The 24,348-nt window shown below is 42.3% G+C and overlaps 1 protein-coding gene across 5 annotated transcripts in view; it reads left to right on the top strand.

The window, feature by feature from the left end:
* Positions 1-184: 184 nt before the first annotated feature.
* The window catches only part of ATP2C1 (ATPase secretory pathway Ca2+ transporting 1), a 100,902-nt gene continuing 76,738 nt past the window's right edge, over positions 185-24,348 (top strand). For 2 of the 5 annotated variants that reach the window (XM_051609170.1, XM_051609173.1), the window contains exon 1: positions 189-2,204. The gene's annotated coding sequence lies outside the window, so the exon portion shown is untranslated. Of the gene's footprint in view, positions 2,205-24,348 lie in introns of all 5 variants that reach the window. The other 3 variants (XM_051609171.1, XM_051609174.1, XM_051609172.1) reach the window with 3 other exon arrangements.

Here is a 24,348-nt window from a genome sequence, read left to right on the forward strand (position 1 = left end):
GGACCAGCCCCCCGCGGCGGGAGGGAGGGAGGGAGGGAGCGAGGCGGCGGGGCTCGGGGCGGCGGAACCGGCGCCGCGGGGCGGGCGGGGGAAGGAAGGGGCGGTGCCGTGAGCTCACGTCCTGCGCCGCGGGCTGCCCGGCGGGGCGGAGGTGGGGCCGGCGCCTGCCTCCGTGACAGGGTGTTTTGTGGCTTTTCCTGTGAGCTGGGAGGGTTTGCTTCTCAATCTGCTTTGTCGGTTGGTTTTGTGGCCGGTGGCGTCCCCTGGCAGGGCTGGTGCTTCCCCAGCGGGAAGAGGAACGGCGGTGGCCGCGGGAGGGCTGGGCCCAGGCAGCCGGGGAGCCCTCTGGGGCTTTGTGTTCGGCCGCGTCGAGGAGGAGCTGCAGGGGGTGGAGCGGGTCTCCCCCGGGGGGCTCGGTGCCGGTGCAGCGCAAGCTGTGGGGGTCAGAAGGTGCTGGGTTGGGCTGGGGAGCCTTGGTACAACCCGCCGCAGGTGCGTCCCTCGGGGCCTCTCGGCCGAGCGGACGGGAGAGCAGCCAGCACGTCTCCTTCTCCGGGGCTTGGCGCTGGTTGCCTGCAGGGAGAAGGTGTTTTTAGGTTACTTCACTCTCAGGTCTGGCCTGACGTGGTTTCATGTATCTAGAGCACGAGGAAAAGGCTTTTCGCAGCAAACTGGGAGGGAAACAAAAAGGGGCGTTTTTTACTGTTTGATCTGAAAGCGCTTGAGAGCGAGGAGAACCTAGGTCAGATTTTGTGCGTTCCTCCCTCTGTTGTTTGGGTTTTTTGTGTGTTTTGTTTGTTTGTTTGGGGGTTTTTTGCCATTTGTAATTTGTTACTTTGCTACCTGTAACACATTACTAAGGAAGTGACGTGTTGATCCCCTACACCAGTGCTTGTACAATCAAAACTTACCCAAATACATTATTTCCACCAGACATGCCTGAGGTCACCTAATCCCGTTGTCTGCAGAGTGGTTCAGGTTGTTCTAGTAAGGGCTTCCTGCTAGCAGGACTCTCCCACAAGCAACTGATGCCTGGAGGTTCAAATATGTCCCAGGGCAGACATCTGAGCCCAGCCTAGGGTTACTGTTAGGGCCAGGACTAGAGTGAGGAGAATGAGAAGTAGGAAACCTATAGGCATTATAGATGGGTGCCCAGGTATGGTTTTTTCTAGAGTGGTAGATGGCTCTTGCCCTTTTTTCACCATGGGATGCTATGATTTGGACACTACTCTTCCAGTGACAAGACCTTTACCTGGATGGCAGGCAGGGTATGCATCAAGTGCTGCCACAAGTCATCTGGAAGAGAAGGAAAACAGAGTCGATTTTCTGCTCTGTGTGTGGCTTAGCAGATTGGTTTCAGGTTGTAACACTGATGCTCTTGACCACACTGTTTATCTCCAGTCATAATGCATAGAGAAGGGAATGGAGTCATGACTCCTGCCCTCCCTTTTTGACTTTGAAACAGACAGTAAGCTGATGGTACCCTGTTCTGATCACTCCTAATCACCTAAAACTTCATCCTTTCCTTTTGGGATGTAACATGGGTGGAGACCACTGTGTGGGGAGAAAGATGAGTGGCTGCTGAAAGCCTGTGGTAAGTTGGATGTTGATTGTCTTCTAAGTCAGTAAGTGGGTAATCAGAAAATCCCCATTGGCTTGTCTGCAAAGCAATTACAAAGGTTTGCTCTCTCTAATGGAAAAAGTTAATGGCTTTAAAGCAGAAAGATTTTCTCAGTTGAAGCAGATGCATGGATTACAAGTTCAGAAGAAAGTCTCTGATGCTGTTCAGTAGGCATAAATCCCATAAAGCAACTTTAATTATGCTCTGGCTGTGTGTTCAATGAAGAACAGAATCTGTATTCGTGCTGCAACCCACCTCCTTCTCAAAATAGTGAACTACGACTTGCTACAGAAGCCCCTAGTTAAGGTTTTGAAACTGTCAGGGTTTGGTCAGAAGAAGGCTGGACCACCCTGGTGACATGCCTCATGCCCTTTGAATAGGAAATACCTTACTCCTAACAATGCAAGAGCCTACACATCCCAAAACAGAGTGCACAAGTGCTCGTGCTTCCCCTGTGACTGATACCCATCTCAGCTGTGAACGGATGCCAGAGAGCCCGTAGTCAAGCTCCAGGCTCAGCTGGAGAGGAGCATCTGTTGGCTGCTGTGGCTTAGATGTGCTCTCCTCCCTTTCCTCATAGGAGGTAAGTTCAGTTTTCAAAGGTAAAAGGGCAAGGCTTTTTAATATTGAGGGCTTTTTGTAACCCCCGTAGGCAGGCTTTGCTCCCTGCTAAGCTGTTAGTTACTGTCTCCTACCTAAGATGTAATGGGCACATGGCCTGCTGGGCTAAAGTCACAGTGCCAGACAATTTTTCAACCCCTTGTCTTATGATGAGAGCCTCTGCAGTACTGCCAGGTGTACAGCATGAGTGGTCAGAGGTGCTGAGACAAAAATAGTGGCAAATTGTCATGCACTGTAGTTGGAATTCATTCTAGTTAGGCTAAACTGGCCACAGCAAATGGAGAGGATGTATTTGTGGCTTCATAGCAATAAAACAGAAAAAAGAGCAACTTGTGTGTATGCGCCCCTCCTACCATTCCTCTTTTAGTTATATACTGTTTAGCTGCTTCTCCAGATTGAAAACTAGCAGAAAGGAAAAACCTGTAATTTCATTGTTGGATCTTTGGTCTGCATTTATTCAAATGTATGCAAGAAATAAAGAGACACTTAGCCATGTCTGTTGACCATGCTGAAATTAATGGAAATTATACAAACTGCCAAATATGCTGCTTTTTTTTCTGTTGCCCAAATCTGATTCCCTTGTAAAGCAAACATCCATGGCTACCTATGAAACTGTTTTGCCTTTGATTGTGTCTTGAAAATGTCAGAACTCTGCTGCTTCTAAGGAGCTGATACTAGGTGCAGAAAACCAAAACCATTATGGTACCAGTATTCTTATTTAAATCATAAATAAGGTTTGGAAATACTCAGTGCTGTGTTCTGTCCCAGTACCCAATATGTAGAAGTGAGTGGGAAGGGGTCAACGTGCAGATTCTGTAAAAATAGTGAGTTATCTGTAACAGTGGGAAGAATTATGTCTGTGAATCACAAAAAGTGCTAGTGGAAGATTAGGAAATTAAGAAAAAGACAGTGAAAAAAACAGTGGGCCTGTTGTTTGGCAAGCTTAAAATCTTCATTGTTGTGGAGCATAGAACTGACCAAGAATGCCTGTTGTAATTCTTATTAGCCTACTCTCCTATAGATAAATAGCTCAAATTAATCACACTCAAAGCACTTGTTTGTGCTTTGGGGGATTTGTGTATGTGTCCATTCCAATTCTTGAACCTAATAGCCGATTTCTGCCGAAGTTGAGAGAGATGCAAGTTCTAAAAATCAAATTTCTTAAAATGGGAGAGGAAGACAAAAAAAAAAAACACCTCTGTAGGTGTCCTGGCTCGGCATCTTCTCTGGCTTCCCAGGTGTTTGCTGCCAGAATCCCCAGGGCAAACAGATCTTTCCTGTGTCTCAGCTATGGGGAGAACTTCAAGGAAGCATGAGCTCTTGAGGACACCAGAGCTGATGGACCAGGAGAGACAACTCTGTGGCAAACTCCTTTTCACTCATTTCAGGGAAGTATACGTGTTGTTTGAAACCAAAACTGCTTTCGAAGAAAAAGACAGATTTAATGAATCTCCACCCTAAAGCATCTTGCAATGAGAACAAAGCTTTTGAAAGTCTCAGATTTGTATGCTTTACTGAAAAGGGTCTGGGAGATTGTAATTTACATGAGTCTTTATGTAAGTGTTTTGGATCATTTTCTGCTTTCAAAGGTTTATTAATGTATCAGTAGACTTTATCTGAATGGTAGTTTTTTCATTACTAATTTGTAAAGGGATTCAAGGTTTGTGCATCTCACCCCGCATTAGTGCATGTAAACATTTTAAAAGCTTCTCCAGCACCATTCTACTAAGAATAGAATGAAGCTTCTGACTGTCTGTCCTGCTGAGGTAGCACGACTGCGCTGCATGCAATATGGCAGTGATCCCAGGGACTTAAAGGGGTGAGAGAAATGGTTTATAGAGTACTTTCTTTAAAAACACCTAATGCAGGAGAATTGCCTGAAGTTAAGTCTCCAGACTCGAATACTGACAGATTTGTTCCCTAGTCATGTGCTAATTGTTCTGGAACGAGAATCACTTGCTCCTGGATACTTCTCCCAAAGCAGCATGTACAAAATTAATTTCAGAAAACTCAGTGAGGTAGCAGATGGAAGAGGAAGGTGATATTTATTTTAAACAAAGTTGATTTCAGTTACTAAGACACTGTCTTAGAGATGTTACTCCCTTGCACACCCACACCACGTACTCAGAAGCATCAAGACGTGTGTGATAATTTCATATGCGCTTTTCTGTTAATCTTTCGGTCAGGCCTAGTTTAGTACTTCTGATATAAATCTCTACAAGCCACATAAGTTAAATTGTACTAGCGAACATTCCCGCTGTTAGGTTAAACTAGGGCAATTTTCTTCTGCATCCATGGCTCCTTTTAACTTTGGGGATTAATAAGAGAAAGCAGGAAATTGTAAAAGCAAGCTTTATTATACCCTAAACGTACCTGTAAGCTGTTGATAGTCCTGACCAACCACCTCCTTGCTATGAGAGTATAGCAGGAAAAAAGTTTTCTTTTTGTTTTATGGAAATATGGACATTCACAGGGAGAAATTTCAGGCCATTTTGAGCTTCAAGTGAAAGTTTCACTGAGGGAACTGGGGTTGTTTACCGTGGAGAAAAGGGAGGCTGAGGGGAGACCTTACCGCTCTCTACAACAACCTGAAAGGTTGTGGTGAGGTTGGTGTTGGTCCCTGCTCTCATGTACCAAGTGACAGAGAAGAGGAAATGGCTGCAAATTGTGCCAGGGGAGATTTAGATTGGATTAGAAAAAAATTCCTCACTGAAAGGGAGTCAGGCCCTGGAACAGGCTGCCCAGGGAAGTGGTGGAGTCACCATCTCTGGAGGGATTTAAAAGACGTGTAGATGTGGTGCTTAGGGACTTGGTTTAGGGGTGGACTTGGTACTGCTAGGTTAACGGTTGGACGTGATGATCTTAAAGATCTTTTCCAACCAAAATGATTCTATGACTAACCTATGTATTTTTCCCCCTTTGCACGTTTGATTCTCTTGCCTGGGACTCAGAAATGGCTCTACTGTATTAGACACAGGTCACGTAATGGCCATCCTTGCTTGCTCTGAGTCAGCTCCAAAGCCAGACAAACACCTTAAGCTCTTTTTATTTTTGTGTAAAGACTGTGACTATTTAGTCTTCCTGAGAAATCCTGGATACAAAACCGCTCGTAGGCAGTGCCTCCCTGAACACAGATTTAACGTGTCCTTCAATAAAAATACCATGCCGCTGCGAAACGAGCTGATCTCGGCAAGACCTGAACCTGCGGGTTCGGTGAAGGAGAGGCCCGGCCCGCGGTGGCCGCGGGGTGGCAGCGCTCGCCCTCCCTCCGCTCGGACCTGGCTGGACAAGCCGGTCCTTCCCAAGAGCCCAGCCGGCGCTGAGGGGCTCCTGTCTAGCTGTGACCTCTCTGGGATGTCAAGTGTTGACAGGCCAGTAGATCTCTGCTGGAAGTTGGGAGGTGTTGTGTGCTTCATCTCTTTGTTGTGTAGGCTGGTCCGAGTTTGGGAAGGAGGAACGGAGTAGCCAGCACATTTTAGAAGCCTTGTTGCTTCAGGCAGTATTTATGGAAAGTGGAGACCTTCCAAAAACAATTGTAACTCACTATTTCCAGGGCTTTGGCTCCCCATGTCCTATGTGTTCCTGTCTCAGCAGCAAATCATTTTACCAAGATGTAGCATCTCTGACAAAATGCTGAGTATTGCACTGTAGATGCGTGTGCTCATTAAACTATCCTTTGCTGGAATTTTAGAGGCAAAAGATAGCAGAGCACTGGGGTTGAACATAAGATTCCCAAGCAAAGCACAGCAAGCAGGTCCTGGTTGCTCTGAAGTCTGGATCAAATTAAAAGTGGTTTATCCCTTGCAAGGGAGATGATGATAGGAATGTGAGCTCTGGGAGAACAGGTACAGGTTGGATAAAGCCTACTGCAGTAACTCAGTTTTTAGCAGCCTGGTGCACGACTGGCAGGAGAATTGGAATGACAACCTCTGGGAAGTTGATGCAGGACCAGGAACAGCTGGTGGGCCAGTGGTATTAGTTACGGGAATGTCAGGGAAGAGGGCAGTGAAATAGTTATGGCCAGTTCCATAATAGAGTATGACAATTGCCCTCAAGACCCATGTGTGAGTGTAAACATGGTGATACTCGTTTTGTCCCCATGAGAAAAGAGTGAGAATGGAATTGCTGCCTCTTCATAATCTCCTCATGAGAGGAGGTAAAGATGTTTTACAGTTTTAAAAACGGTTGCATCTTGTTCTTTCGATGACAAATTCCTGGCAGAGACAGAAGCAGTAATATTTATACTGTGATATCAAATAGTGCCCTTTCTCCTCCACACCTACCCATCCTCACTTAAATACTAAAATATCAGGAAAATCCACTCCTGGAGTCTTCTATCTTGCTGGAGTTGGTTACTATGTTTGGCTGTAAATCCCAGTCTGCATACAACACCTAACATTGTCAAAGATTTTTATTTTTTTTTTCAGATGTGAGAGGAAAATGGTTGATTCAGGCCCATGGGTCGTGAATGATCTATTATCAGATGCATGGGATTGTTAGGTGTATTAGATGCATTATTATGTACATTGGTGCAATATTAAGTTGTTAGTCTTTCTTTATGGTGAAATGCAAGGCAGTTTCCATTTTTGATTGGCATCTCCGTTACCTGCCCTCAGTAAAGAGATTGCTGGGGTTTTTTTTTAAACAGAAATTTGCACTCATCTTCACCTTCCACACAATCTAGTTACCCTGCCTGCTTTAATGTATGCTGCAACTAACAAATTAGCAGCTGCCATGGCTACTGTAGCCATACAAACACGAAGAAAAGCTCTTCAGTTTTAAGGAGTGGCTAGAGGCAGGTAATTAACCACAGTTTCACTCCTTGCACACAAAGCGTGTGGAAAGAAACACACCAGGCTTCTCTGTGGGTTTGCTTTTATGAGCACGTATTTCAGGGATTGCAACATCACTGTAATTTCTGGGTACAGCAAAGACAGCAAGGAAAAGCAAGGCTGAGTGCTGCAACACTCAGCAGAATCCTCTCTAACAAATCCAGTTACAATTATGCAATAACAAAGGGGTCTTAAAAATAATAGCAGATTATTTTGGGGGGAACTTCCTTCTCCTGCTTCTTTTCTCCCATTTCCAGGCTTTTCTTCTTCACTCTATTCCCTCCACTGCTTCAAGAAAAGGACCTCTAATATATCCAGGAATGAGGGGGTGTTTCACCAAAAGATTTTGCAACCTTTCTGAGCTCTCAGCTTTTTTCATACAGAGGCATTGTCATTTATGCATCTTAATACACTGGTCCTTTTTTTAAAAAGAATCCCTGATATTATATAACTGTTTAAAGTTATATAATACCAAGTTAAAGTTAAACTTTTTTTAACATACAGAATAAATCATATTGTCCTATATAGCAGATTATTATTTGTCTGTCCGCTCACAGTAAGAGGTCTTGATTTTTACCCACTGACTTCACTGGGAAGTTCTCAGTTGCCTATAATGAGGGTAAAATTAGGTCCAAGAGTGTTAAACTACATCTTCTGCAGCACAGAACAGTATACCCAGCCATATCACTCTATTTGCAAACACCAGTGAAATTCTTCCTTGGTCTCACTGAGCCATGACAACATGATAGTCTCTTAGAGCTATAGATTGGATTTCAGGACAGAAATTACTGCTACCAGCTAGTTTGAATTCTTGTAGACAGAGGCAAAAATTCAGCCAGAAACTTGCTGCAAACCTGTATTCTTGGTTGACCTGTAAGCCACGAATTGCAACTTCTTTGTCTCAATAACAACCAAAAAACAACACACCAGAAAAGCTACTGGTATTGGTTTAATAAAGGATATTTTCTCTCTTATGTCCCATTCAGAGCTTGTCTCTGAAATTCAAGCCATTAGTGCTTGTTCTTTAAAGGACAACAATAATTTTAAATTGCTATAAAATTAATCTGAAGCAGAAGTTGCATTTTTATCCATACTTTTACTGTTTCTCTATTTTAAAGTGTTTGGGGCTTTGGGCCAAGCGTTGGTATAAATCAGAATAAATACTTGGCTGACTTACTTGGGTATCTTCCTTCAGCAATCTGTTTCTGGCTCACAGTTTGGCCTTCTTTGCAACTGAGTTACCTATTTCTTTTCCTGCCAGCTTTTTTGGAGATTTGTTGTTTAGTGTTGGTGGGTTTGGGTTGTTTTTTTTTTCTTTTACATCTTCTGTCTGAAGAATAAAAGTATCTTGGTTCAGCAGTCTAACATCCTACTTTGTGATTCCTCAATGCTAGTTCCAGTTAGGAGTTTTCAGGCTTCTTTGACTTCTGCCCCCACAATCCACCTGTTTTTAAGAAAAATACTCCTTATTACCTAACTTGTGTATTTCTCTATAATTCATTTTTCTGAGACAACAAACAAGAGGATAGTGACAACTGCTGGCATTGACTCACAGTGCTGTTTGTGCCTAGCCTGCCTATCTGTTTGACTGCAGTGAGGTTGCTAATTTAAGGTTTGCAAGCCTTTGCAAGAAAGCATGCACAGCTTCTTCTTCTAGAGGCTCTTCTTTTAAAATGCCCTGTGGGTGGTTCATCTCTGTTCTCTCCCCACATCCTTCCTGATTCCCCAGCTGTGTTTTCTGTGGCCTCACTCCCAGGGCATATTTGAGCCTGGCATAGCCTTTGCATAGCGCCTAACTGGAGAGGAGGGAAATAGAGGTGACAGCCAGTGCCCTCCAGCTGGGGAACAGTGAAGAGGGGGAATCACTTTTTCTGTTTGTTCTCCACCATCCCCTTTGTGACAGGTACACCCACCCTGACGAAGACCTGGCCTTTCTGACCACTGAAAGCTGATTCTTTTCTCACCCTTACTTTTTGGGCCTTTTACTTGCTTTTCTCACCCTTTCTTTCACACCCTTGTGGTGACTGTTGCCAGGGCCCTCAGCCAGTAAGAGCTGACCTCAGGTCAGATTCAACTAGGATATAAATGCAGCCATGCCAGAGGGCAAATGGAGTTGGTCATCTTTGGAGCACTGGGTGTGCAGTTGGTGACTCTCCCCTTGGGTTGGGTTGCCACTCAAGGTAACCCCCGTGGATGGAGAGCCCTAGCCTTATTAGGTGCCTGATTGTGCATTTTAGGTTATCATTCTAACCACTGATCATGAAAGCTTAGGAATTCCTAAGCTGGCTGTGTAGTCCTCCCTGGCATCCAAATCCATGGTTTACTAATGCTTGTTGGAGCACTGAACAATTTTTATTAGAATAAACCTAATTTTGAGTGCCTGCCTCATCTGTTTTGTGATCCTCCACAACACCCTTCTACACCATAATTGACTGGTCTCCACCATCCTCTTCTACACCAGCATTGACTGGGAGACAGCTCAGTAACCGGTGAGAAGCTGCAGCTGACTTGGAGTGACTGGCTGCCTTCAGAGAGGTTCAGTGCTAGGTGTCCTCTGAGGTTCTGCAGTCTTTTAAAAGGCTGAGTGGGATGTTTTGTTGTCCTTCTGTTTCTTTTAACTGATTTATGTCTCTTTTAAACTTGGGGACAGTATATGTGTAGCAAGTGCCGTGGAGAGTCCTGTTAGTATCTTTGGAAAATAATACTTTGAAGAGCAGCAGAAAGCAGCTTAGAGGGGAAAATATTTCCTGAGGGGCTTTGACAATTTAGGGTGATTGTGTTTGCAGCTCTGGATTGCTTAGAAAATCTCTCAATGTGCATGCTGCAGACCACCAGGTAGAAATGCAAAATGAGAAACTAAGCAACTGTATTTTCTACTGTAGTAGCACCCACAGGCTGGCCAATACAGTGCTTTGAAAAACAGCATATTGCAACTCATTGTTTGAGTAGTAGAAGAACAGTGAGAGTGAGCTGGGAGTAGAAATTCCATCCTAGCATGCAGTACATGGCTCAGTGCTGGCCACCTCACCCCAGCTATGAGACCAGAAAAAGCCTTCAAGCTCCTCTTGGGCCAAAACTTGGCTGCAAAGCCAACTGATGGCAAAATACAGTAGAAAAGACCACTTGGGAAGTTCCAGAAGATTGTTAACCAATGTGCCTTTGTAAGGAAATGCCTGCTCTTTGTACCACGCAGTCAGGTACAATCCTTGTGCTTGTGCTTTTTGAATACAAGGACAGCATCTGCCTCGAGCAGGCCTGACCATCTCAAAACACTTGAAGAGGAGCAAAGCACAGACAAGACCCACCCCCCACCATGTGCTGCAGCTCAGCAGGCAGAGCAGCAGTGTCTGAGGAAAACATATTTTCTTCCTTCAGTAAAAAGCCCATTGCATTAGAAGCAGCAGGATGAATTCTGCTGTAGTTCCATTTTAAACTAATTTCTGTGTTGGGTTACACACAAGATAATTTTAAAGCAAGATTTTTCATTCCCAGCCTGCAAAAGATTCCATTTTCCAGCTGCTGGAAAACATCATGAGCTGATCCTGTAATGAACTCTCATGTAGGAATTGCCTCATTACCATTAAATGTTGCTAGCTCTTAGTTTGTGTTCTGCTTCATAAATTCAAAAAAGCAGCTCAATGTATTTAGGAGCTATTTCCCTGCTTTAAAAGGAACCAGAGCCTATTCCAGGACCCAAGCCAGATCCCTTACAGTTTAAATGAAGACAGATTGCCATGAGTTTATTTCAAAAGATGAAGAAAAAAGTTTTTGCAGAGCAATTTCTTTTTTCTTTTGAAGAACTTGTGCTGTTTCTGGTTTTGATGAACAGTGAATAAGCTCAGCAAAATGACACTATTGTATGTGCCCACTAGCCAAGTATTAACATCATAATCAATTTTTTTCTCTTGGCAGAAGGCAACAAAGGGCTGGAATCCATTCTCCCTGATTCTACAGACCAACTCCATAGGGTTCAATTCACTCCAAACCAAGGTAGAGCTGCTTTGGAGAGACTAATAATGAGATCTGGAGGATTTCTCCTTTTCATTGTTATTTTTAATATAGTTCAGGTCAACGTTGACCACTTTAGGTCAGCTCTCAGTTACCTGACTTCTGCAAAACCATTAAAATCATAATGGGTGTTTATGGCAACTTTTCATTTTACTGGTAGCCTCAAGTACCAAATAGAAAAAAGAGGCAATATTCTTTTGCTATCTAGAAAGGAATAGGCAGACCAGCATGACAAATTTGTACTGCTATTCATGTTGCATATGCCCCTAAGAAATAGAATGGAATTTGCTACAGGCTGCAAAAGTACTTCACAAAAATGAATTCCCAAGGAGAACATCAGTTTTGAAATGTATACCTTCCAAACATCTGGAAAATCATCCTGGGCAACACGGTATGTTGGATCTTAGCTGACCGTGTTACATACATGTAGAATTTAATTTACAAATCTTTCCCAAAGGAGCTGGAGAACGGAAAAAAACCCTATTGTATGTTTGGGCATTTGTCATTTTGCGTTAAAAACTGGCTGCTTCCAGCATGTCCAGGCAGATTTGAACAGATAAAAGGGTTAACTAAACAATGATTGTATATGTACATAAATTAAGACATGAGAGCTCCCAGTAGTTTATCTATGAAAATGCTGCTGTGATTTTGACTTTGAGAAAGGAAGTGTCTTAGAAGGATCAGAAGACAGTATCCCATGGCAAACAACCAAAACTGGATGCGTTCAAAGATGCAAGAGGATATGTATCCAGTCTGTTCAAGAGGGAGCATGCAGCTGTGTCCTAATAAAAAGCAGTAATTTAATTTATTTGATCTCCTAGGGCTATTTCCTTAATCATCTATGCAAGAGAGCATTTTTTAATGCTGTGACTTCTTTTTTTTGGTAATGTTTTTTCAAAACAAGGTCAAGAACCCTTTCTTTTCCAGTGGAGCCCTGACATTTGGCTATTAGTGTGTTCATTACATAGGATCCCTCTTGGCATAGGGTACTGCTCCTGGAAACTGCGAAGCAGCTGGGACAGCAGACGAGTCTGGAAGGCCATGGCTGGACCTGAACTACAGGTTTATCATGCGTATTGGGCAGGGAGGGAAAGTGCCAGGTCTGACTAGATTAGGAGAAGATTCTAATCTAGTTAACTCTTGCACCAGCAAACCATTGAACTCTCTACAGGGACTTCTTTTATTATCTGAACACAAAATGCAAGTTTTTCTTGTCAAGTCCTGACCAAAAGCATTGTACATACAGCACACTGAAATTCCAAGTGGAGGTATATAAAAAAATTAACCATTGTATCCTATTCAGCTATCCCTTGGTGTTCCCCCTCAGTTGAAAAAAAGTGGGTTTTTTTCCCACTTTTTCCTCAGAAAGCCTGTTAACAATTGTCATTTCTTATTGCAGGAAGGGCTGAAAAATTTGGCATCTGACCATCGTCACCTTATGGCATGTCGTACCTGAACAAAAACATACCCACACACTTCACAGAAGCAGAGTCATGGAAGGAACAGTTGTAGCACTTTGACGTGCTATTTATGCTGTCAGTTCTCTTTCTGCAAATGTTTTTAAAGCAGGGATTTAAATTAATTACTCACATGAATCACTCTCAAACTAATCAGTGAATCAGTTCCAGATCTGGCAGCCAGTTGGTGTTGATACAAGATTTACTGCACGTGGACTCCCAGATTTTGTTTGTGCAGTATTTTATTGCAAATATAAAAAGGCAAGTGCAGTTGTCAATTATGAATTAAATCAAACCAGGATAAACTGAAGAGCAGAACCCTCAACAACCTGAGACCATGGACAAAACTGCCCGTGAGTTGACATCCAGTACTTATTTGCTAGATCTTCTTGTAAATAATAAATCACCTTTTCTCTCCGCAAACAACGTGAACCATGTTCATCACTTGAGATTCTTTACATTATTAACAGCTTGGCAGGCAGTGCAGAAACTCTGCTGAATAAAATATTCAGGAGATCCTATATAGTTTATATTAAGATTCTATGATCTTATCAATGCTTGTAAATACCGACAGGGTGGGTGCCAGGACAATTGGGCCAGACTCTTCTCAGTGGTTCCCAGCAACAGGACAAGGAGCAACGGGCACAAACTGGAGCACAGAAACTTCCATCTAAACATGAGAAAAACTTCTTTATGTAGAGAGTGACAGAGCACTGGAACAGGCTCCCCAGAGAGGTTGTGCAGTCTCCTTCTCTGGAGATATTAAAAACCCACCTGGACACAATCCTGTGCCATCTGCTCTACATTAACCTTCTTTGGCAGTGGGGTTGGACTAGATGATCTCTAGAGGTCCCTTCCAATGCCTACCATTCTGTTATTCTGTGATCTTTTGTACATATGCCTTCCTGTTTCACTAGAAAGTTTCCATAATTTTGTACTAGACAGGAAAGTCATGCTTTTCTACTTCTTTGGGGCATTTCCATGTGGTAAGTATTCTGAAATATGATTTGAGTAATGAGAATCATAGAATGGTTTGGGTTGGAAAGGACCTTAAAGATCATCTAGTTCCAACCCCCCTGCATGGGTAGGGACACCTCCCACTAGACCAGGTTGCTCAAAGCCCCATTCAACTGTGCCTTTCAACACTTCCAAGGATGAGGCACCCACAACTCCACTGGACAACCTGTGCCAGTGTCTAGCACCCTCATAATAAAAAATTGATTTCTTATGTCCAATCCAAATCTGCCCTCTTTTAAAGTCATTCCCCCTTGTCCTGTCACTACAGGAAAGTAGGAATCTGTGTTTTCACTCAAGTAATGCCTTCAGTTTACTGTGTACTTTAGAAAATAAGGTATTTTCATCAGTGCTCTCACACTTTGACAGCTTTTGGAGCTGGTGTGCCAAGGTGTAAATTTATTTTCAGGAGCAGTCTGGCTCAGCAGGGGTCCTAAAAGAAGCCATAGCAAAGCAAAGGAAGAAAGACTCAGAACAGAGCATACAGTCAACTCCTAAGCAACTGAAGAGCTTGAGTACAAAATAATCCCATTCCTCCTCTGAAGACAGTATCACACAGAAATTTGGCTTTGTAGCTAAAGCTGGTCACTTTCTAGCCTCAGCATGTATCAAAAAATATTTCTGTGATGTAGCCAACAATAACAGGCCGTTACTTGATGAAGCCACTGGTACCTTAAGAGCCTCACTCAGTGATGTAGAGCTGAACCTGTGTGTTTACTCCAAAAATGCCAAAAGACAGGATGTCCCTGTGTAGGAAGGAAATTCTGTATCGTCACTGAAAAAGTTTAGTGACCCAAAAAAGTAAAACGAAAAATCTACCACAAAAGAAGAAAAGAGCACTGAGGTTCAAGAAGCACCAAAAAAAAAGTCTTGATGATGTACTCTTTCTCCCTGTCCTTTTCATTATCTGAAATACACCTTCACAAATTACAAAATTTGCTAGTAATGTGTTGGGTTTTTTCTGCACAAAACCCCTACTAACAGGTCTATTTTGTCATTTGTTGTCCTGGGCTGGCTAAGTGTGGGCAGAGCATGTAGCACAGCCCTGTGCTTTGAGAATGGAGAAGTGGGGGAATACAGAGGCTTGCTGGGGCAGGGAGAAAACTCAGCAGGAAAGGGTCTGTTTTCAGGCACAGACCTCCTGCCTTTTTCTTGGAGCTGTAACGAGCATGGGGAGAGTGGGACAATGACACAGGCAGGGTTTTATTGAAGTTTGTCCACTTAATCTTTGGCAATAACAGAAAAAACCTTCTCAGCTCACACTTTCAGTACAAGACCCAGGGTCCTGAGAGCCCTGGGGCAGACGTAGTTGTTTCAGAAAGAGGGGGACCATCCTGTTCCCACACATCCTAGAAATCTCCACAGGAGCAGCCAGTTTTGGCTTTAGGTCTTGAAATTGCATGTGGGCTGCTGAAAGTGAAGCTACTCGTTAAATATTCATCAATTCCTTTCTAGAGGTAATTTATTCTTCTTCCTTTTGTTTATTTCTCCCGTAGACATCTCTTCCTCTGTTTTTGTGGCATGTCGATAACCTGCAGGGATAAATGGAAGTTGGCTTGTGCCCTTGGATTGGTGGTGTATTGCTGGAAAAAAACAGCTGTCAAAGCTGCTAGGCATTTTTATTAATGATTTTGCCACTTTTCCCTTATCTATTTTGGACTTCTTTTCTCAGTTTTTAATTTCTTACTGATTTTCTTAATCTTCACATCCATATGTAGTCATTTAAGTTAAACAAAACACGGATTTCTTCCACTAATTATTTGTAACGCTGATGTAAAACTGAAAAGGGAAAGTGGTCTGGTACACTAAGAAATGTATAATGTCTGTAATATATTTTCTTCATTGCTCTAACCTGTACTCTTCAACATATAAGCTTTGTTTTTGTAATTGAAAGACCTGCAGGAAAGCCACACCTGCACATCTGATTAACTAAAGCTAAGTAAATCTGAACATTAATTAAGTAAGATCCTCTGAACTGGTCAGCAGCCAACTCAATTAAACAGCTATTCTGATCAGGAGAGACAAAACTGCTTCTGAAAGGACTTACCATGGCCTAAAGTACCCACCAAAGTCAAACTAAAGCAGTAAGGAGATTATTCACAGCATTTAATTTTTCTTTGGCTTTTATTGCCTTGTTATCACTGGAATCTCTGTTTGTAATAGAAGTGAAGTTTGGCATTTCAAGCTGATGTAAGAGCTTGCTAATACTTAACTCCCTGTGTTACTGAATGACTATATCCCTGTTAAGCAGTTTCAGTGTCATTATGTATAATGGTGCTAAATTAGCAACCATGGAGATGTCCTGGTTAAGACTGGCCTGGTTAAAAGGTTTGTACTATACCAGCAATTGTGTACAAATAACATAGTTCTGACAAAAAAAAAATAAAATGCCTAAGCAATAGCTACAAGAAGGAGTTTGTAGTTGCTCTTCAGTACAGCAGGTAGGGAAGCGTGTCCACACTGGCATCTCCTGGGCAGGGAAGATTGCTTTTCTCAGCTAAGTCAGCAGAATGGTCGTGGTCCCAGGGCACTGCTGTTTGACACAGGAGTTTCTCTAGAAGAGATGCGTGACCACTGCAGAGCAAGGCTTGGCAGAATCCTGATTTTCAGAGAGTTTGGCTCTCTTCCTGGGTGAAAATGAGCTGCAATGTTGGTCCTTCTCTGGCCTCCTCTGAGCACTGTGCACAAGGGCAGTTTGCCATACGAATTCTTCAAACAATTCTCTTAAGAATTAGTGTTGGAAAAAGGCTTTTTCCTTTTTGGAGCTGTTATGCTTCACATCTAATTAGCCCATGGTGTCAAGTCTAGCATGATAATTCTCTAGGCCAGACATTTCTTATGAGTAGTAAGGAATAATTTTAAATTGTCATTAGGAAGTGCATGGTCTTGAAAATATAAATTGTTTTCACTTTATCAATAACTTCAGATAATTGTGCAACAGTATTCCTTCCAATTTAGTGCTCATTTTCTTAGGATAAAATAAGCAGCTGACATCAGTACCCTATCATACGCTTGATTACCTGCACGCAGGAAGTGGCCAAAGAACAGTTTCAGATAACCAAGTAATTTGATGCTTAAAGGCATTTTCAATATAATTAATCAGAATCTGGGGACATTAACCTGTTTGCATAAGAAGGATTTTTGGTTAATTGAGGTGCAAAAGCTAAGGTTACACAGAATGCAGAGCAACCTTTAGTTCAGCCTTTAAGCCTTGCACTGAAGGGTGTTTCAGAGGATTATTTGAAAACATTGTTTTTTTGTCTCTAATAATTTTCCTCTTACCCATCCTTAATTACTAGCCATTTTATTAGTTTTCATCTCATGTCCAGTAAGCTGAACTGACAGAATGTTACCTTCCTTTTTATATAAAAGGAACAGTAGAAGTTGGTCTTTACCTGCATACAGATAATCTTTGCTTCCACTAGAGCTGAAGTGTGTTAAAGTATTAATTTATATTCATGTGCACATAACAAACAGATATGTGTTTTAAAAGTGTACTGGTACAATCTACCTTTCACAGCCTGCTTCAGTCAAAGCACCAGGACTGTGTTAGACAGGAAGGAAGAATGGATTCCAAAAGGAGGAATCTCCACTGATCATGCCCCCTTCCCACCCTCTAGACCTTCAAACCCAGATACCTGCAAGGAAAAAATTCACAGCTGATTTTGACAATTAAGCAAAAAGAGCAATGGCCTTTCTCAGGTAACCAGACAAGATGAGCTGTATTCTCTGCAGAGGAGGGGATTTGGTTTTATAGCACAATAATGCCTCCCAGGAGATGGCCATTGATGCTACTTTTACTGCATTGTTACAGGAGTAATATCACCAGATAGCAAATTGCTTTTTCAGCAGCAGGACCTCCCTCCCACATACCACACCTTCATTTGAACTTCTTGGCAGCTCTTGCGCAGCAGCACGCGGATCCCCACATTGGCCTGGCGTACCAGATGGGACATCTTGGCATGTGATTAAGACTAGAAGGCAGGTTTTGTAACATTTTGTTGCACATTTTCATGTGCTAGTAACAGGAGCACGTGGTCTCTAATTCAGCATTACTCCTACTCCCATGCCAAGCTTTTTCTGAACAGGCTTGGCCAGCTTTGCAACTTCAACAGTCATTTTTCTCTGATACATATAGATAGGGACTAGAACAATACTGTCAAACCACCTTTCAGACCTTTTGAGTAAAGAAGGATCTGCAAATGTGAAAGGCTAGTATCATAATATCTGCTAATGCTATAGTGCCATACAGCACTAGTTCCTGGGTATTTGGTTTAACATCCTAGTATCACAAAATTTCTGTAGACTTTCAAGACATTTTTGAGTAAGGTCATTAAAATTGTCTCAGGAGCTAATGACTTTCAAGATTTCATTCTTCTATGTTTAATTTTTAATTATTCCTGGTTTAACCCTCTCTGAAAATGAGTTCTCTTTATCAGCAAAGAACATGGGTTACACGTTTTTATATTCTTATTTTCATTTTCTTAAGAAATTGTTGGATGAACGAATCACAGGAGCCACATTTTGACCAACAGATTACTCAGTCAAATCAACCAACCACTAGATTGGTCCATGTATCACTCATGGAAGTTGTGTAATTTCCATTCCTGAAAGTCCTTGGTTACAGGGCAAACACTCTGAGGAATAACATATGCTTTAGGTTTTTTTACTTTTATTTTTATTTGTTTGTTAGCTTACATTTGGCTGTATATTTCACTAACATGATAGGGCTTTACATTGTTTGGTAAATGTGCCATCTAAGATCTGATAAGTCAGCACTGAAAAACAGCTGAGAAGAATTTGAGTAGGTATCTTTTACAGGTCCTTCATAGCCATTTGCTTTATAACTCTCTAATATGTAGGCATTTTCAAGCAGGTGTTCTCTGGCACCCAGCTTGCACCATTCACTCCAGAGTAGTAAGAGTGAGGATAGGATGCAAGATCTCCCCCTGCAACCCTCTTTTACACACATTGTTAAATTACCAGGGCAAACAGAAACTGTTATCTGCAGCCCATTAATCCAAATTTCATTCTTTCCATGACCTTTCTTGTAGAAGCTGTGTGTAATGTTGGTACAAGCAGCAAATTTTGAGGCAGGGGATTTGTCTATAAATTCTCATTTACTTCTACCTGTTTTATTTCTGATGAAAGGTCCTGATTGACAAAATGAAGTGTAATCTCTTTAAAGACCTGTGTAGATAGATATTTACAGCTAATACTTTATAAGGCTTTTGTGAACTCCAAGTCAGTGTGAATGTCAGCATGGGAAATATATTTAATCTTTCCACACAGCTGTTTTTATCAGCCTTCTCCTCAAGCATTAATAAACAGCTGATAAGGCTCTCAGGGGAACTTGCCATGATGCATACCGAAATTGCTTTGTCCAACCTGACTCTTCTGTTGCCTAGTGGAAGGTTAATTCTTTAAATGGGTCAGAGAGTTTGAGAAGACTTGGAAAAAGGTGGTGGTAATAGGTCTGACCTTAGCCCATCATCTCATGTGAAATGAGAAGACAACTCATTCCACTGGAAGTAAGACCACTTTTAAAATGCTGGACTGAAATTTGTGATTTGCTAATTCATATCAATAGTTCAGCTGCTCCAGATGGAAAGTCCAACTCACAACCTGGAGGGCTGCAGATGAAGGGAGGCCAAAGCACTTCCCACCCATCTGCAAGCTCTGAAGAGAGGCTTTAAGTGGAGTAACTTGGTACATGCTATTCTGGACTAATACTTTAAAAAGACTGGACTAAAATCCTTCTTTCTGTAAAATCAGTCAGGGTATTTTCATTATTTTCAGTACAATCAGAATTTCATGCTGAAGATGAAGGAATGTCATTTCAGAGTGATCTCCCTGACAGTAGAGGCCATATACCCATGATTTACCTATTTTTCTAGTGCCCAGGAATTTCTGCTTTTCATTTTAGTCAAGATTACTCTGTTGATAATATTTATTCATCACACATTGCTCTGTAGGATAGTCTTTGTTTTCTGTGTTTACCTGGCAGAAGTGACTCAGTGGGACAATTGTGCTACTGGGTAAATTATATTTAGGGTAAAATGTTTTAATTGTCCTTTGGCTGGAAAAGCATGTGAGTGTTGCTGATCGTTGTTCATTGTGGCCATTTTAGAACTTAAAAGGTACTGAGGGAGTGCTTCAGTTCTGAAAATATATATGCTTTTGAATGAAAAAAGGATAGTATAGTAAGTGAACTTTTGTCTTAGTGTTCTGTGACTTGACATGGTATCACAAGAGTTTTCCTGTGATTTTATGGCCATGTTCTTAAGTGGCATCCTACAGTATCCCAGTATAAACCCTTAGAAGCTTGACATGACTTTATTGGAGATATTCTGGATTCCCATCAAAGCAAATTCACTGGAATGTGTCCTCTGATACCTCCAGTTTCAACTTTCATGTTATTTTATAATTCAATATAGTAGTTATACAAAGGAAATTTAATGTCAGCTGTAGAAACTAAAGCCTCTTATTTGCAGCCAAAAAGTAACATGTGCAGGGCTCTTGTAAAATGCCTGTTTTGCCTCCTAGTGTCCCTTCAGTTTTTGGTACACAGGATCACAGCTGAATCTAAGAATGGAGGTAAGGCTTAGTTTTCATGCTTTTTGCAGAAAATGCATGTGGTAAACACTCCTCTTACGACTGTGCTTCGTCTTTGCTACCTGTATGTACTTGCTCACTACTGGACAAAATTCATGAGGTAATTTTGCAGAGGATAGCAAGTGGCTGAAAGATGGAAGCAAGTACATCCTGTAATTTAATACTAGACATTTGGAGTAATTTGTTTAATAATACTCAATAGACACAACTTGCAACTATATATTAGAACATCCTTAGAGCACTGCAGGTTTTTTTAATATCCCTGCTAGTCAGTGTAACCATTTTGTAGTTACCAAGTAGTTATTTGTCATGAAGATGGGGAGGCAATGTGAAGAAGAGAGTCCAGGTAGCAGATCTGGGAAGCAAAAAGGTCTATTCTGTCTGTGTCCTACACCATATGTAGGAAGTGCTGAATTAGCTCAGTTAGTAAAACGCTAATAGTTAAAAGTTAGAATCTAGGCTACTGGGCAGAAAATGTTTTTATGTATGTTTGGTCTATCATCAATATGCAATGAATCAGTGGTGTCAAAATACTTCATAGAATACCAATGTTCACTTCATCATTGTGGCCACGATGAGACTGAGTGGGTACTGGAACTCAAAGAATCTCTTACCCATGGGTGAGATTTGGCCTGTATTTCCAGCTGCTTGAGCTTCATGTCTTGTGAGAACTCCTTGCAAATGCATCAGATAAATTATGCATGAATACTCTACCTAAAACACAAAAATGGTTATAAAGACTACTTTCTGCTTCACTGAAAGGGCTTCTTTCTATCCCTGCAACCTTTTCCTATCTCACACAGCACATTTATTTCCATTAATGGGCACTCTGTGCCCCCATTTAAACAAGGGAAGGAAATAACTCAGTACTGTTGAATAAAATTCTGATACAGTAAAAATAAATGCAGATGTTTCCTATATTCAGGCTTCCCAGGTGGTTAATTGACAGTTTAGGCAAATGTTGTTTTCTTGCACTGTTAATACTTTTTTGTTAAGTGTGTCATAATCCCTTTATTTACAGAATCTAGCATTGTGTTGACAGCAGGGAATAAGTACAGTATACTTTTTATAAAGTCAGTCTGAAGTTATTTAAAGTTATTTAAAGCAGAATCAAAGACTTTGGAAGATGATAGGGACGTGGCTCCCATGAGGTGATAAGGGAAATTGCATTGAGACAGCAGAGCAGGAGGTGAGCTTCCTGCGCTCTGGAACGGAGAGATATGAGAAGCAAAAGGGAACAGTAGTAAATCCTGGGCAATGGCATCACATTATTTCATGGGATGCCCTGGCAAAACAAATGGAAGTAGAATAGTGTTGTGTCTTACACATGCACTGTAAGCATCTATAGGGTGATTGAGTGTGTGAAGATGGGCTTTAAATAGACAAAGGGGGGGAAGATGTGGTGAGATGCCCTCTTAACTCCAGTAGTGACACCGCTAAGTCCACTAGAAACCCTATCCTAAAATGATCTCCTGAAAGCATGAAATGCAACTCTTTATTCTCTGACCCAAAAATCATAGCAGCTCAAGACCATTCAATAAGTTGCTAGTTTTGTGTATGGGAAACCCTTGAGGGGACTCTTGCAAGGAAAACCCTGAAATGGAGCCATGGGCAAAATGGAGGCTTCCTTTTTCATCAGTGTTTTACAGGCAGCAGGGCACCACTGGCATCAGTTTCTTCATCAAATGGGGAAGTAGGTATCTTCTCTTACAAGGTAAAATGCTGCTGGAGAGCAGCAACAGTCTGAAGTTGCTTGGAGCAAGTCAAGAGAGGGCTCTGTGTGTGATGCCTTAAGCTGGGCCCTACGGCCCATACACCCACTAGCTTTGGCAACTGCTTCTTCAACCAAATGCATGTAATGGCCAAAAAAAATTCAGGGCTGGGGCAAGTTTTCCTGCACTTCAAAAGGCAATGCAACAAAGGCATTACAGCACAGTATCCTGATCCCCAGTGTGCACGTTCCCATTGCAGAAACATGGAAAGAAGTCCCTCCGTTTGATACCAGCAGTGGATGATACGATTCTGCTGACATGCTGATCTGTCCCAGTTCTGCAACATTACTTATCAAATGTTCTCCATAATCCAGAGTCCGCAAGCATTTCCTAGTTATATGCTGCACTGAACGACCCAAATACAGTATTCGTACACTAATTTTATTTTCTGACTGACAAGCTGTGCACTGTTTCTCTATCATGAAAACTTGATTGAGTCTGGAAACAGCATATTCAGTGTACCTTGTTGATGGGAAGGGGGAGAAGGCCAAAAGAAGGCCTTCTCCATAGAAACCCAAGGTTACGGTGGCTATGCCGAGTCTTCCCTTGGTGATACATGGCACTGACATTGTGATTTCTTTGCTTGTTTAGTCTCTGGAGGTATCTCTGTGCAATACATTTTTTATTAACATGCCCTTTACTTTCCTTTTTAATCTGTTCAACATTTTGGCTGCCAGATTTTATAAAAAACAAACACATTGTATTGTTTCTTCCCAGGAGTCCTTTTACTAGTATCTCTAAGCCTGAAATTGTATAATTGCATGTGAATGCAGCAGTATTAAATCATTCACAGTAACAGATACTTCTATAGCTATAACAGATCAAGGTCCGCTCTCAGTTACCCCTAAGAATTCAGCAGTAATTTAGCTACACACATATATATATATATTTGCTTTTTAGAATAATTCATAAAGGAGTTTGCCAGAGAGGGGAAAGCTAAAAAGGGGAGCTCATTGCTACAGGGTGCTATGGGCACCATCAGTTTATATGGGTTATTGGGGAATAAGACAAATTCATGCAGAAAAAAATAATCTGGGCTGAAACACCTAAAGACACCACTTCTGGTCCAGGAAGTTCTTGACCTGCAGACTTCTGGAAGCTGAAGAAAGTACCCCAGGGAAGCAATGCTATGTGTCTGCTCTGCTCTTAGTTGGTTTTTCATACATCTCCTAGAAGCCATTGCAGGAAGCAGGTCTCAATGGACATGTACTTTGACTGGGTACAGCTGCTCTTATGAATCACTTCAGTCAAATGGTGGGACCTACAAAGAGAACCTCCAGAACTGTAACTTGTGATACAAGAACAGAACAATACTGCTTCTGTTTGGCAGAAATGGCTGAGAACGATCTCTCACCTCATGTTAGGGCCCTGAGGGCACCTCCACCCTTTCCAGGGGTTTGGCTGCCTGGGGCCAGTCTAGTTTCCTGTGCTGCAGCTGGTGGTCTTGGGGAGAGATCTGAGAGGACTCAGTGAGATCCCTCCCCATCTCCTGCTCATCCAGGATCTAGTTTGAAGCTCAGACTCTGGCTCCTTGGGTCCCAATCAATATACATTGCAGCTTCATCACAGCCATACCTATGCTTGGCTATGGACTCCGCTGATACTTGCACTGACCCTCACCTCCAAACTTGCTTCCCAGCCTGACACTGGACCTGCCTCCTCACCTTATGGACTTGCCTGATGATCTGGGCTCCAGCCTGTGCCTGGCTGCCCCCTTCCAGGCTGCCCTGCTCCTTCCATGAGGGCAGCAGGCTGGTCCCTGGCCAGTGTGTTCAGTTCTGGGCCTCTCACTACAGGAAAGACACTGAGTTGCTTGAGCAAGTCCAGAGAAGGGCAACCAAGCTGGTGAAGGAGATAGAGAACAAGTGCTATGAGAAGAGGCTGAGGGAATTTGGGTTGTTTAGTTTGGAGAAGAGGAGGCTGAGGAGAGACCTAATCACTCTCTACAACTACCTGAAAGGAGGTTGTAGGAAAGTGGGTGTTGGCCTCTTCTCTCAAGTAAATAATGATAAGACTGGAGGAAATGGCCTGAAGTTGCACCTGGGGAGGTTTAGACTAGATACGGGAACTTCTTTAATGAAAGAGTAGTCAGGCACTGGAACAGGCTGCCCAGGGAGGTGGAGGAGTCACCATCCCTGAAGGTATTTAAAAACCATATAGATGTAGCACTTCAGGACATTCTCTTTGCAGAGATTCTCTTACAAGAATTCATAAGGTTGAAGGTTGCTGTGCTGAACACAAAGGTTAGGGGTACATATGAGCAAGGCTGCTCACTGAGCCCTAAAGATGGTAAAGGGACTAAGATATATCTTGCCCAGGATCTATAAAAGAAGTTTGTCAGGGGGTTCTTTTGACTTCAGAGAGGATAAGATAATAAAATGGCCAGGGCTGAAACATGGCTTATTGCA

The sequence above is a fragment of the Apus apus genome, chromosome 2 (genome assembly GCF_020740795.1).
Source record: "Apus apus isolate bApuApu2 chromosome 2, bApuApu2.pri.cur, whole genome shotgun sequence".
Classification (NCBI taxonomy): Eukaryota; Metazoa; Chordata; class Aves; order Apodiformes; family Apodidae; genus Apus; species Apus apus.